This window comes from Schistocerca serialis, chromosome 2 (assembly GCF_023864345.2).
Source record: "Schistocerca serialis cubense isolate TAMUIC-IGC-003099 chromosome 2, iqSchSeri2.2, whole genome shotgun sequence".
NCBI lineage: Eukaryota > Metazoa > Arthropoda > Insecta > Orthoptera > Acrididae > Schistocerca > Schistocerca serialis.
Genome location: NC_064639.1, coordinates 1,087,698,633 through 1,087,712,241, shown reverse-complemented (window position 1 = coordinate 1,087,712,241; position 13,609 = coordinate 1,087,698,633). Strand labels below are relative to the sequence as shown.

The 13,609-nt window shown below is 42.5% G+C and overlaps 1 protein-coding gene across 4 annotated transcripts in view; it reads right to left on the bottom strand.

Annotated features, from left to right (window-relative positions):
• The window catches only part of LOC126456704 (leukocyte elastase inhibitor-like), a 130,981-nt gene that overhangs the window by 75,199 nt on the left and 42,173 nt on the right, over positions 1-13,609 (bottom strand). The window lies entirely within an intron of this gene.

Genomic DNA, 13,609 nt, shown 5'->3' with positions numbered 1-13,609 from the left:
GATGGGAAAACATTTTTGCTGAAAATACCTTATTCTTATGTCTTTTAGGGCGGGAAATCCAACTATGATTCTTAAAAAACTGTATCAGCCACCATTTCTTCACATTCTACAGCTAAATTTATTAAATTAAGCGATTTTTTTTTTTAAAAAATTAACAGCTTTTATATAGTTAAAATAATTTTAAAAGGAGGTGTAATGAAGTAGATGACTTTGGCAGCACTGCTGAAAAACATTTTGTGGCAAAAAAATGTCAGTTATATTTCTGTGTTAACAGATGGTGTTTTGTTTACTGTCAGCCGAACCTCACTTTCCCGTTTCGTGTACCTGTGCTCAGTACAATGTGTAATCGTGGTTGTAAAAACTCTGCTGACAGTTTTTGTTGTATTTGTGGCGAATTTGTGATTACAAAAGACCAAAGAAACATTACAGACTTTGTGAAAAAGGTTTATCTATCATACTTTGGATCTAAACTTGGTGATCAAGAAAAATCTTGAGCGCCGCATAAGGTATGTTATGTGTGTGTTGAAGATCTGGTCCAGGAAGGAGAAAAAAGCCTTTAGATTGGCTGTTCATATGATATAGAAGGAGCCAAGAAATCATTCCGGTGATTTCTACTTTTGCATTGTTCATATTACTGGTCATAATTCGAAAAACAAGAAGGTAATAAGCTACCCTAACCTTCCGTCTGCCACCCGACCGGTAGGGCGTGGTGCAGATTTGCCATTTCCTGAACCACCAGATGATTTGCATTCTGTTCCAACAGAAATATTTTCTGACGTACAATGTGATTCAGATGAACCAGATAATGATGAATTCCATTGTAATACAGAAAGTGTAGAGCCCAAATTGTTTACTCAGACCAAGCTTAACGATTTGGTTCGGGATTTGGGCTTAACGAAATAAAAAGCTTAATTGCTTGGCTCTAGATTAAAAGAAAAGAAATTATTGACAGTTGGAACCGGCATATACATGTATAGAAGTGAGAGCAGCAATTTTCGAAGTTTTTTCAACAAGAAGGTAATTTAGTACACTGCTCATACATTCCCAGTCTGATGAATGAGTTTAGTATTGAACACAAAAAGGAAGACTGGAGGCTGTTTATTGATTCATCCAAAACTAGTTTAAAGGCTGTTTTATTACACAATGGTAACATGTATGCGTCTATACCTGTTCGACAATCTGTACATATGAAAGAAAGCTATGAAAACCAAGAAATAGTGCTAAATAAAATAGGCTACTCTGCTCATGGTTGGATGATATGTGGCGATCTAAAAGTAACATGCATGCTTCTTGGTAAACAAGATAGCTTTACCAAATTTCCATGTTTCTTGTGTGAATGGGATAGTTGGGCTAGGGATCAACACTGGTGCAGAAAGAACTGGCCTCAAAATATAAAGTTAGGCCTAATGAAACAGTTTCTAAAGGCTTTTGCCTAAAAAGGGACCAAGTTTTAAGTATCTCTGCCAAACGTTTCCACGCCTTTCAGAAGCTAAACGAAAAGAAGGCGTCTTTGTCGTATCTGACATTAGAAAATTGATGTTTGATGTTAATTTTGAATCCACAGTGACCTTAAATGAGAAAGGAGCATGGGTATCATTCAAGCAAGTCTTTGCAGAGTCAACTTTTTCATCTCATCTCACTTGCACCCTACATCCTCAATTATCTTTTGGATGTATTCCAGTCTATGTCCTCGCCTGAAGTTTTTATCCTCTACTGCTATCTAGTACTACACAAGTTATTCAGTGATATTTTAACACATGTCCTATTGTCCCTCCCGTCATCCTGTCAGTGCTTTCCATGTCTAAAAGTCTGGTGGTATTCCTCAAGTGTCATTTATTCTTCACTTCAACTTGAATAGCCGTTTGGTCCCCACTTCCACCAACGATTTTAGAAACTCCGAAGCAATATTATCTGTCCCTGGTGCGTTACCTGTGGTGTGCGTACTGTAAGACCTTCGGTACACACACCATCAGATTATTTGACTTGTCGCTCTAACGAAGTAGGCGAGTGTCAGCAATAGGTCTCGTGGTCTTATCGTGGCGTGTTTATCTTCTGCCGTTAGGTCAGACGATAGAAATGCCACTTGCACGCTTAGAGTAGCAGATTGACGGTGGCCAACTTTAAACAGAACTTGATTAATTTTCACACACATTTATTAAAATAATGACAATCATAAACCTTACTTAACTTGATTCTGGATGCTATTTACAATTGACAATCTGAAGTTCCTTTGGTCTCGGTACGTTAATCTTATTCTCCTGTATCTCTGATACTTGACAAAATGTCTATACATTTACGTTCATGGCAATGTACAGGAATATGATAATCTTATTAGGCGCAGACTGAAACTTGACTATAGACTGGTACAGACTAATGCAGACTGGTACAGACTGACGCAGACTGACTAATCGGAGATCTGTACACTCGTTATAATAACTCGAGCGTTCAGGTATCACTGCGCGAGTGTGATCCGCGAGGAGAAAAGGTTCTACGTTAGCAGCAATCTCATTGGCTGCGTGACATATTAATACGCGGATTGGCGGAAGCAGAATTTGGTCCGTCTCTAAGACAGCGCCATCTCGTAGTGCGGAGGCGGACGAACGCTGCGCCTACGCTGTTGTGCTTAGCGTGGCGCGCTCTAGTGGGAAAGTTGTGTACGCGCTGACTACGCGGAACTATGTACACAACATTACCTGATGCAGGTGTTGCAAACTCCGCCTCTAATACTGGATACCCTATGTCTTCTATATCAACTCACATTTATTGGTCTACCAGGGGATTTCTAAAACTAAGCTACATACATTATTGGATGATGAATTACGCTTCAGAATGACTCTGATACATTTCAGTGATTTGCAACATAGTCACCAAGTCTCTTTCAACGCAGATCGTAACAGTCTACCAATAGCTCATTTCCTTGACGATAGAAATCCGCGGCTTGGTTGGGAAACCATTCGAGAACAGCTATGTGAAGGTCCTCAGCGTTGAAAATTCTTTTTTTCTCTGTCCTGAAACATTCACTAGGCATTGTCGTTTGTGGTCGATGTCGACGGCCTTTCTTTTTTGTCCTTGCTTTCCGATCAGCAGCACCCACGTTCCTTCGGCCTAAGACAAAACGTTAGCGCCATTTAACGGCGGCTGAAAGCGAATCATAGCATTTGGTCCCTGTACCACCAGAATTTCACGACGATTTTGTGTGCAGTTTAGACGTTTTGCCAACAAGAAACGTACTGCTACATGTATTCCTACTTTCGAGTACGTTTCCAATTGCAGCACACATTCACTCGCACGGTGTGATGCTCCAGAACCTTGTCTGCAGGAAACCCGGAACATGTTCTCTCTTCTGACTACGCGCCATTCATATTGTGCATACTCGTAGCATGGGTCGACCTGAACACCTGATGTATCACGTCATTCGACCAGCCCAGCTCCATTTTCCACCGTCTTCCTCCATTACTAATATTTATTGGAAAGGAGAAATGTTCAAATGTCTGTGAAATCTTATGGGACTTAACTGCTCAGGTCATCAGTCCCTAAGCTTACACACTACTTAATCTAAATTATCCTAAGGACAAACACACACACCCATGCCCGATGGCGGACTCGAACCTCCGCCGGGACCAGCCGCACAGTCCATGACTGCAGCGCCGCAGACTGCTCGGCTAATCCCGCGCGACTGGAAAGGAGAATCACCGATCATTTGCTGTGGCATAAAATATTTTGTGGCGGACAGCTTTCATGAGCTTTTCCACTCCCTCATCTTGTTTGTCGACACATTATTTGAAAAGGATTTTAAAGCTATTGAGGTATCACAAGCAATAGTCGAAGTTAAAATACCACAGTACAGATAAATAATTCCAGCTAAGAGACGATATATGGTTAATATTAACTGATTGAAACACCAATACAAATGCATAGATGACTTACGAAATGTGTCAAAAAGATCTAGTCGAGAGTTGCAGTCTGTCAATTAAATCCAATATTTAGGGATACGTGTGTCAACCAAATTCGGGTAAAAAAAAAGTGGCTCTGAGTACTATGGGACTTAACATCTTAGGTCATCAGTCCCCTAGAACTTAGAACTACTTAAACCTAACTAACCTAAGGATATCACACATATTCACGCCCGAGGCAGGATTCGAACCTGCGACCGTAGCGGTCGCGCGGTTCCAGACTGAAGCGCCTAGAACCACTCGGCCATAAATTCGGATTGGAATGTAGACTGAAAACAGCTTTCAGCCATCTAAATTTCCGATTGTTATTTTATTGAGCAACCAGTTTCAGCGACGTACGAGATCTGTTCGAAAAGTTCCGGAACATTCGTAATTTCGCGCCAGTGGTGTGTTGAAGCGAAATGTGTTTGGCATCCCTGCTCACATTTGTGTTTAATGTGTAACTGCCGGAAGCTTCATCGTTGTATGTCTGTTAGTTATTTTTCAGTGCTGAGTTTGCCAATTTCGACATGGCAGAGTTACAAGAGCAACGCGTCTGAATTAATTTTTCGTGAAACGCAAGAAAACCTTTACAGAGACACGCCAAATAATGCAGGACGGCTACACTGATGAGTGCTCAAGCAGTATTCGGTTTTACGAATGGTTCACACAGTCCAAAAATGCCCGGACAGAATTTAAAGATGACTCTCCTTCAGGAGGTCCTTCGATGTCTTCAACGCTCATGTCATGACATCTTCAACTTTTGTAGTCCTGTCTTCCTCAGTTGCGTGTAATATTACGGTGTATTGATAATTTATACACACACACACACACACACACACACACACAGCACCCCCCCCCCCACCCAAAATAAAAAAAAAATACAAGTGCAAGAAAACTTCCACATCCAGAAAGCCATAGCAGAAAACAAACATGTGATAAATGAACAAACACACATGAGCACAGGCTCCCTACTACACTAAATAAAGGAAATGATAACATAAAACAAAAAAAAACTCTTGCCCACACCATCTGGACACACACACACACACACAGCCCCCCCCCACCCAAAAAAAAATTGTATAACACCAAAATACAGACAGACACACACACACACACACACACACACACACACACACAGAGCACAAAAATATATATATATATATCACATCAAAACACACACACACACACATACATAGGACAAAAACAAACAAAAAAAAAAACAAAAAAGCAAAAAAAAACAAAAAAATAAATAAATAAAATTAAATTAAATTAAATTAATATCACACCAAAAAACACTCTCTCTCTCTCTCACACACACACACACACATACACAAATGCATACACGAACAGACCACAGATACTTCAATAGTTACACTCATAAGGTTGGCAATAAGATTCGATCTTTGGCAAAAACATTTGACAGTCGGCAACAGAAACCAAAACATTGCATTAAAACAAGCGTTCAGTGCATAGTGCTGTGTAATGCGGAAAAAACCGCAAATTGGCGTTCATAAGAAGAAGAACAACACCAAAAATGCAACAAGAGCATAATATGTAAGAAACTGTCCACGCAACCTGTAAGTACAGTTCAAAACATTACTACTTAATAGGAAATACCAACCACCAGAACTGTTTATAACCTATAGGCACAGTGACAAAAATGTAAATAAAATAGCTAATATATGTACATATTCCAGGCCACTGATGATGCCTTACAGAAAATAAAGGCGAAACGCGTATGGCACTAAAATTGTGTTTTATTCAGTTGCTGTCAGACGGTCCATAAGTATAAATTATCAATATACCGCTCATGTCATGAACTTAAATGAAACAGTGCGTGCCAGTACGAAGACACATTGTCCGAAAAAGGGCAGAAGAATGTAACAATTCATTTGGATCATACCATGAAATCCTGACACGGCATCTTGGAATGCATTGTGTTGCCGCCAATTTCGTCCCATGGCTCATGAGTCAAGACCAGAAAGACCGTCGCCTCGCAATCTGTGAAGAAGTTTTGGTTCGCGCAAATGAGAACGAGATGTTCCTTAAGAGAATCATAACTGATAATGAGACGTGGTTCAACGGTTATGACGATAACACCAAGGTTCATTCTACACAGTGAGTCGGGAAAGGTTCTCCAAGACCAAAAGAGCTCGTCAGGTCAGATGTCAAAGCCATGCTGATAGTTTTCTTTGACTCTGAAGGATTAGTTCATCATGAATTCGTGCCACAGGAAAAACCGTTAATCTGTCTTACTATCGGGACGCGTTGCGACGCCTGCGAGAAAATGTGAGAAGGAAACTGCCTGAAATGTGGCAACTAATGGCTCTTGCATCACGATAACGCACTCGCGCATTCATCCCTGTTGGTAGGTGACTACTGCACAAAGGACGAAATCACTGTGCTGTCTCATCCTCCAGAACTCCCCCCTGCGGACATTTTTTTATTTCCAACGGTGAAAAGTCCGTTGAAAGATCCAAGATTTACAATGGTAGGCGAGATAAGAGAAAATTAGTAGACTGTGCTTCTTGCGATCCATCAAGAGGTGCTCCAAAGACTGCTTCCGGAAGTGGAAACGGTGTTGGGAGCGATGCATCAATTGTGCAGGAGAGTATTTCGATGGAGGCTATGCACAATAAAAAGCGTATAAAAATTTTGTGGACCACAAAGTTCCGTAATTTTTTGAACAGACCACGTATTACGCCATCTTCAGGCCCTCTGACCGACATGTAGGTAGATTCCCACCTCTGGTCCAATCAAAATGAGGGCCAGCATTCAATGACTGTTGTACGTAGGTTTTTGACACAGCGGTCGAAGGGACCGCTGTGTCAAAAATCTACGGATACCAGTCAATGAGCCGGCCGGAGTGTCCCAGCGGTTCTAGGCGCTACAGTGTGTAACCGCGCGACCGCTACGGCCGCAGGTTCGAATCCTGCCTCGGGCATGGATGTGTGTGATGTCCTTAGGTTAGTAAGGTTTAATTAGTTCTAAGTTCTAGGCGACTGATGAACTCAGAAGTTAAGTCGCATAGTGCTCAGAACCATTTGAACTATTTTTGAACCAGTCAATGAATTCTGGCCCCTATTTTGACTGGTATAAAGGTGGGAATCTGTTTACACGTCGGTCAGAAGCCGAAACTCGATGGTCAGTAAGATAACAACTGGAAATTTAGAAGGCTGAAAAGTGTTTTGTTTCGGCGTTCTGCGTTCTGTACAGAACAGCCGAGGTCCTGCAACCATCTGTGTAAAGATGGACATACAAAGACATTCCTCTGAGTTGTTGATTTGACCTTCCTGTACTGATTTCCGTACTTCTGTAGTTTTAAGCCTCCTATCCTCTAATCAACTCGTTCAAATTAATATACACCGACGGAAAAAATCCCAACACCAATAAATAATTAATGTACAGTAATGAAATTTCCGAAATAAATTTAAGTGATTAACGTTCCAAGTTCACGGCTTAATGTAAGTGCGAAATAAGCTATAACAAATGTGAAACGCTGGTACGATAATAACCGTTATAGCTGCCAGAATGCTCCGTGCATACGACGGCAAGTTAATTATTATCCGCAAAGTAGTTATAAAATTTTATTCTGATCAAATAGGAAACTTACAAGAACATCATTTTTCGACATGGTCTCCTTGTGTTTCAACGCATTTGGTCCATCGTTGTACAAGCTTCCTGATGCCCTCTTAAAAGAAGGTTCTCGGTTGAGCTGCGAGCCACGAATGCACCACATCTTTCACTGCTTCGTCCGAGGCAAATCGACGACCCCTTAATGCCTGTTTCAGTGGACCAAACGAGTGATAGTCAGAAGCGGCAAGATCGGGACTATTTGGAGGATGATCCAGTACTTCAAACTTGAGTTTCTCGAGCGTTTCAGCAGTGTGGGCAGCAGTATGAGGACGGACATTGTCGTGCAACAGCTCCCCTTTTCACAGCAAACCTCGGCGTTTGCTTCGAATTGCAGGCTTTAGCCTGGCAGTAAGCATCTCACTGTAGCGTACACTGTTTATTGTTGTGCCCCTTTCCCCACGATGTTCCAGTACTGCACCTTGTGCGTCCCAAAAAACCGTAAGCATCAGTTTTCCTGTGGACGGTTCGGTCTTGAACTTTTTCTTCCATGGGGAATTTGGATGATTCCATTCCATACTCTGCCGTTTACTGTCCGGCTCGTAATGATGGATCCACGTTTCGTCACCATTAATGATCCTGTCTAGGAAGTTGTCCCCTTCGTTACCATATCGACCCAAATGTTTTTTTTGCAGATGTCCAAGCGCGTTTGTTTATACAACCGTGTGATTTGTTTTGGAATCCATCTTGCACAAACTTTATGAAACCCAAGTCTCTTGAGGATGATTTCGTAGGCAGAACCCTGACTAATTTGCAGACGATGTGCCACATCGTCAATAGTTAATCGTCTGTCTAACGTAAGAGAATCATTTCACGTGAACGAACAATGGTTTCTTCATTTGTGGCGGTAAACGGTCGTCCGGCTCCTTCATCGTGCGTAAACTTTTGCGACCATTTCGGAATTTTTCAATCCATTCGTAGACACTCCGTTGTGGCAAAACACTGTTCCCGTATTGTACAGAAAGTCTTCGATGAATTTCGGCCCCTGATACGCACTCCGACCACAAAAAACGTATCACTGAACGTTGCTCTTCTTTGGTGCAAATAGACAGCGGAGCAGCCATTATTAATATCACGGCAGCGATAACGAAACTAACCTATCAGCTTGAGTATTGCCAACATATAACAACAAATAAATAAAGCATGCGTCATCAAAATAAAACGACAGTACTACCAAACCAAACAAAAATATAACTAAATTGCGGATAATAATTGACTTACCCTGGTACATTGTGTCGTACAGGTGCCAGATTTCAGATTGTGGAACGAAGTTTCGTGCCTGTTGCACATTCACTTACTCCGTCAATAAGGAGATCGTTAATGCTGTTTGTGGATGACGCTGGAATTGTCAAATGATTTCCCATACATGCCCGATTGGAGCAAACCAAGGTACACTACTGGCCATTAATATTGCTACACCAAGAAGAAATGCAGATGATAAACGGGTATTCATTGGACAAATATATTATACCAGAAATGACATATGATTACACTTTCACGCAATTTGGGTGCATACATCCTGAAAAATCAGTACCCAGAACAACCACCTCAGGCCTTAATAACGGCCTTGATACGCCTGGGCATTGAGTCAAACAGAGCTTGGATGGCGTGTACAGGTGCAGCTGCCCATGCAGCTTCAACACGATACCACAGTTCATCAAGAGTAGTGACTGGCGTATTGGTGCTCGGCCACCATTGACCAGACGTTTTAAACTGGTGAGAGATCTGGAGAATGTGCTGGCCAGGGCAGCAGTCGAACATTTTCTGTATCCAGAAATGTGGACGTGCATTATCCTGCTGAAATGTAGGGTTTCGCAGGAATCGAATGAAAGGTAGAGCCACGGGTAGTAACGCATCTCAAATGTAACGTCCGCTGTCTTCAAAGTGTCGTCAGCGCGAACAAGAGGTGACCGAGACGTGTAACCAATGGCACCCCATACTATTACGGCGGGTGATACGCCAGTATGGCGATGACGAATACACGCTTCCAATGTGCGTTCGCCGCGATATCGCCAAACACGGATGCGACCATCATGAAGCTGTAAACAGAACCTGGATTCATCCAAAACAATGACGTATCGCCATTCGTGCACCCAGGTTCGTCGTTGAGTACAGCATCACAGGCGCTCCTGTCTGTGATGCAGCGGCAAGGGTAACCACAGCCATGGTCTCCGAGCTAATAGTCCATGGTGCTGCAAACGTCGTCGAACTGTTCGTGCAGATGGTTGTTGTCTTACAAACGTCCCCATCTGTTGACTCAGGGATCGAGACGCGGCTGCACGATACGTTACAGCCATGCGGATAAGATGCATGTCATCTCGACTGCTAGTGATACGAGGCCGTTGGGATCCAGCACGGCGTTCCGTATTACCCTCCTGAACCCACCGATTCCATATTCTGCTAACAGTCATTGGATCTCGACCAACGCGAGCAGCTCTGTTGCGATACGATAAATCGCAATCGCGATAGGTTACAATCCGACATCTATCAAAGTCGGAAACTTGATGGTACGCATTTATCCTTACACGAGGCATCACAACAACATTTCACCAGGCAACGCCGGTCAACTGCTCTTTGTGTATCAGAAATCGGTTGGAAACTTTCCTCATGTCAGGACGCTGTAGGTGTCGCCACCGGTGCCAGCCTTGTGTGAATTCTCTGAAAAGCGATTCATTTGCATATCACAGCATCTTCTTCCTGTCGGTTAAATTTCGCGTCTGTAGCACGTCATCTTCGTGGTGTAGCAATTTTAATGGCCAGTAGTGTAATATGTTCTTAGTCTGTAGAAAATGTTGGGTCGCAGCAGCAGTAAGTTGGAAAACATCCCCTGGAACGCTGTTCATGAATAGCAGCACGACAGATCGAATCGCCAGACTGAAGTACATAGTTGAGGTCAGAGTGTGTGGGATAACCACGAGAGGACTCCTGCTGTCATATAAAATCACACCCCAGACCGTAACTTCAGTTGTAGGTCCAGTGTGTCTACCATGCACACAGGTTGGTTGCAGGCGCTTAACTGATCTCCTTCTACCCAACACACGGCCATCACTGGCACCGAGGCAGAACCATCTTTCATCAGAAAACACAACAATCCTGCACCCTGACCTCCAATGAGCTCTCGCTTGGAACCACTGAAGTCACAAATGGCGGTTGTTTGGTATCAGTGGAATGCATGCTATAAGGTATCTGGCTTACAGCTGTCCTTGAAGTAACCGATTAGTAACAGTTCGTTGTGTCACTGTGGTGCCAACTGGTGCTCAAATTGCTGCTGCAGATGCATTACCAATCGCCAGAGCCATACGCTGAACACGATAAGTCTACCCTCTCGGTAGTGCCACGTGATTGTCCGGAGCCCGGCCTTCTAGCGACCGTACATTCTCATGACTATTGCTGCCAGTAGTTACGTATAGTGGCTACATTCATGCAAAGTCTTTCTGCAGTGTCGCAGAAGGGACATCAAGCTTCTCATATATCTAGTATGTAAGGTGTCAGGCAAATCCAACACCTTCGATGAAAACCCTGACATGATAGCAATTCCGGCAGTATGTCACATAGCTCCGAATAAATCCTGACATTAAATTAACCAAAGTAATACGATCAACGAGTGAGCAAATGGAATACCACAGACTAACACAAGAACGTCTAAATGCATGTCATATCTTCCCACTGTGAAACAGACGCAGTTCCGAGGGAAGAAACGAGAACAGAAGCCGAGAGCAGAGTCGTGTAGGCTAGGAGGCCCTACGATAAGGGACGGACACTCACGTCGCCATCCGACCGCCAGGACCACCCCCCAGCCCATGTTAAAGGATAGAGCCCTCCAGAAAAACAGTATAGATCTTACGATAACACTAAAAGGACCACACCAGCTGAAAGTTTTAGCGTGAGACTATACGCGTCTCTGTTACATTGCAAACGTTAAAAACATTGCTCCACCACGGAAAGTATAATGTTTCTCATTGGATAGACAGAAGTTTTGTAGGCAGAGCTTAAGGTTAACATTGAGACCCTGATTGGTCAGTTGAATACACAGCCAGACAGCTTTTTTTAAACCAACTTCGGTAAATTGTAGTTAGGAGAAGTTAGGAGAGAGTTGCTTCCGAGACGGCGAGGTGCGTGGAGCTGCGCCGCCCGCCGTCTCCTGACGCTGCCTAAACACTGACAAGGTAATGAACACACGCGGTGCCGCCATAAGGCTTCACTCAGAACTGCAGAAGTCTGTTACATCCCCTTTTTACGTAATACTAGTGTCGATCGTCAATTAAACTTTGTGGTATTCACATTTGCTACTAGAAGTTAAAATCTGGAACGCGATGATTTTTCTGTTATATAATTATTGAGAAGCCACATCAGCCACTGTAATTTATGACAAGTGTACATAAGTAATTAAAGATAATTGAGGGTCACTGTAGACCATGTTGATAGTTTTCTCTTTTGTGAAACTTAATTTAAACCTAGATTGTAGATGTGATGTGGCACAGGTCATCCTTCGATCCATTGTAGAACTTGGAAACCCATTCAGGGAATATTCGTTCACATTTTTGTTGAACGCAGTCGGTTTTTATCATCCTGTATTAAAATATTTCCTTTTATCAATAGTGCAATTTATAAACAATGTTTTGTGAGTAGAATAAAAATTCCAATGGTAAATTTAACTACTTTTTCGACGTTATTCTACCAGCTAACTAAAAATAGGAAAGCCTTGAACCCCTTCCACTAAATTTAGTTAGTATTAAGATTCTTTTACAGGGAGTGCAGTGGAGCTGACGCTGAAATCATTAAGTATTTGATTATATCATCGCTAGTCTCACTGAACTCTTCTGAACTCTACATGCCATGTGTGGTCTGGCGTCTCCTTACCAGCAACAGGTCCCAGGTTCAAACTAGTCAATTCCCTAAAAAACACGCTCAGAGCGTCGTTGCGCGAAAGTCGCAGGGAGACACGACTTAGAACAAACAGACACCACGCAGAATGTTGGAAGTACACAATCTCGTACAAACTCAGTGAGGTGTTGCTTATTGTTTCTTCGTCATTTTAAAGTCATTATTAACTAACATTAATTCACTACGTTCAATCTCAAAGGTAACTAACGTTCGGGACCTTCACAGCCCGTGTTTAAAACAGACCTGATTTTCATCCTCATAATGACGGTACTAGCGAATTTTGAATGGACGTCATCTTTCAGTTGTAGAAACACATCTACCAACTTCCGTTTATTTCACACCATTCCTTCTTGGTGATGCACTTTTTTCCGTCAGTGTATTGTAAACACGATTTGAATGTGAAAAGTACTGGCAGTCTGTTAGGCGCCCTGATTTCCTTTCTGATCGACTGACTCACATCGAAATTTGGTCTTCAGCGTGACTAGAAATTATAAAAATGATAATTTGGTTCAAAAGAGAGTTCGTGCCTCTGACGTAAGGCTCGGTACACGGCACAAGACTGACGTCATACGCCTACGCTTGAAAAAAAAAAAAGCTACCACAGTTTTTATTTAGTTAAGTCGTTTGGACCGGACAGCTTCAGAAGGCACTTGGCACAACACTCCAAAAAATCATACTGAAAGCCGAGCAAATAGACAAATTTGTTGTCTGTTTTTTATTGCTCAGTATAATCTGAAACATCAGATGAATACTTAGACCTGCAACCCTCGACAAAGAAACGACTCCACAGCAATTATATTAAAAACGGCTCTGAGCACTGTGGGACTTAACTGCTGTGGTCATCAGTCCCCTGGAACTTAGAACTACTTAAACCTAACTAACCTAAGGACATCACACACATCCATGCCCGAGGCAGGATTCGAACCTGCGACCGTAGCAGTCTCGCGGTTCCAGACTGTAGCGCCTAGAACCGCACTGCCACTCCGGCCGGCGCAATTATATTAACGACAGTTGTGCACTTGAGCGACTAGTACTAGATGGGGCTGGATCTTTATGGCTAGAAATTTTTATATATATATATATATATATATATATATATATATATATATATATATATATATATATATGTGTGTGTGTGTGTGTGTGTGTGTGTGTGT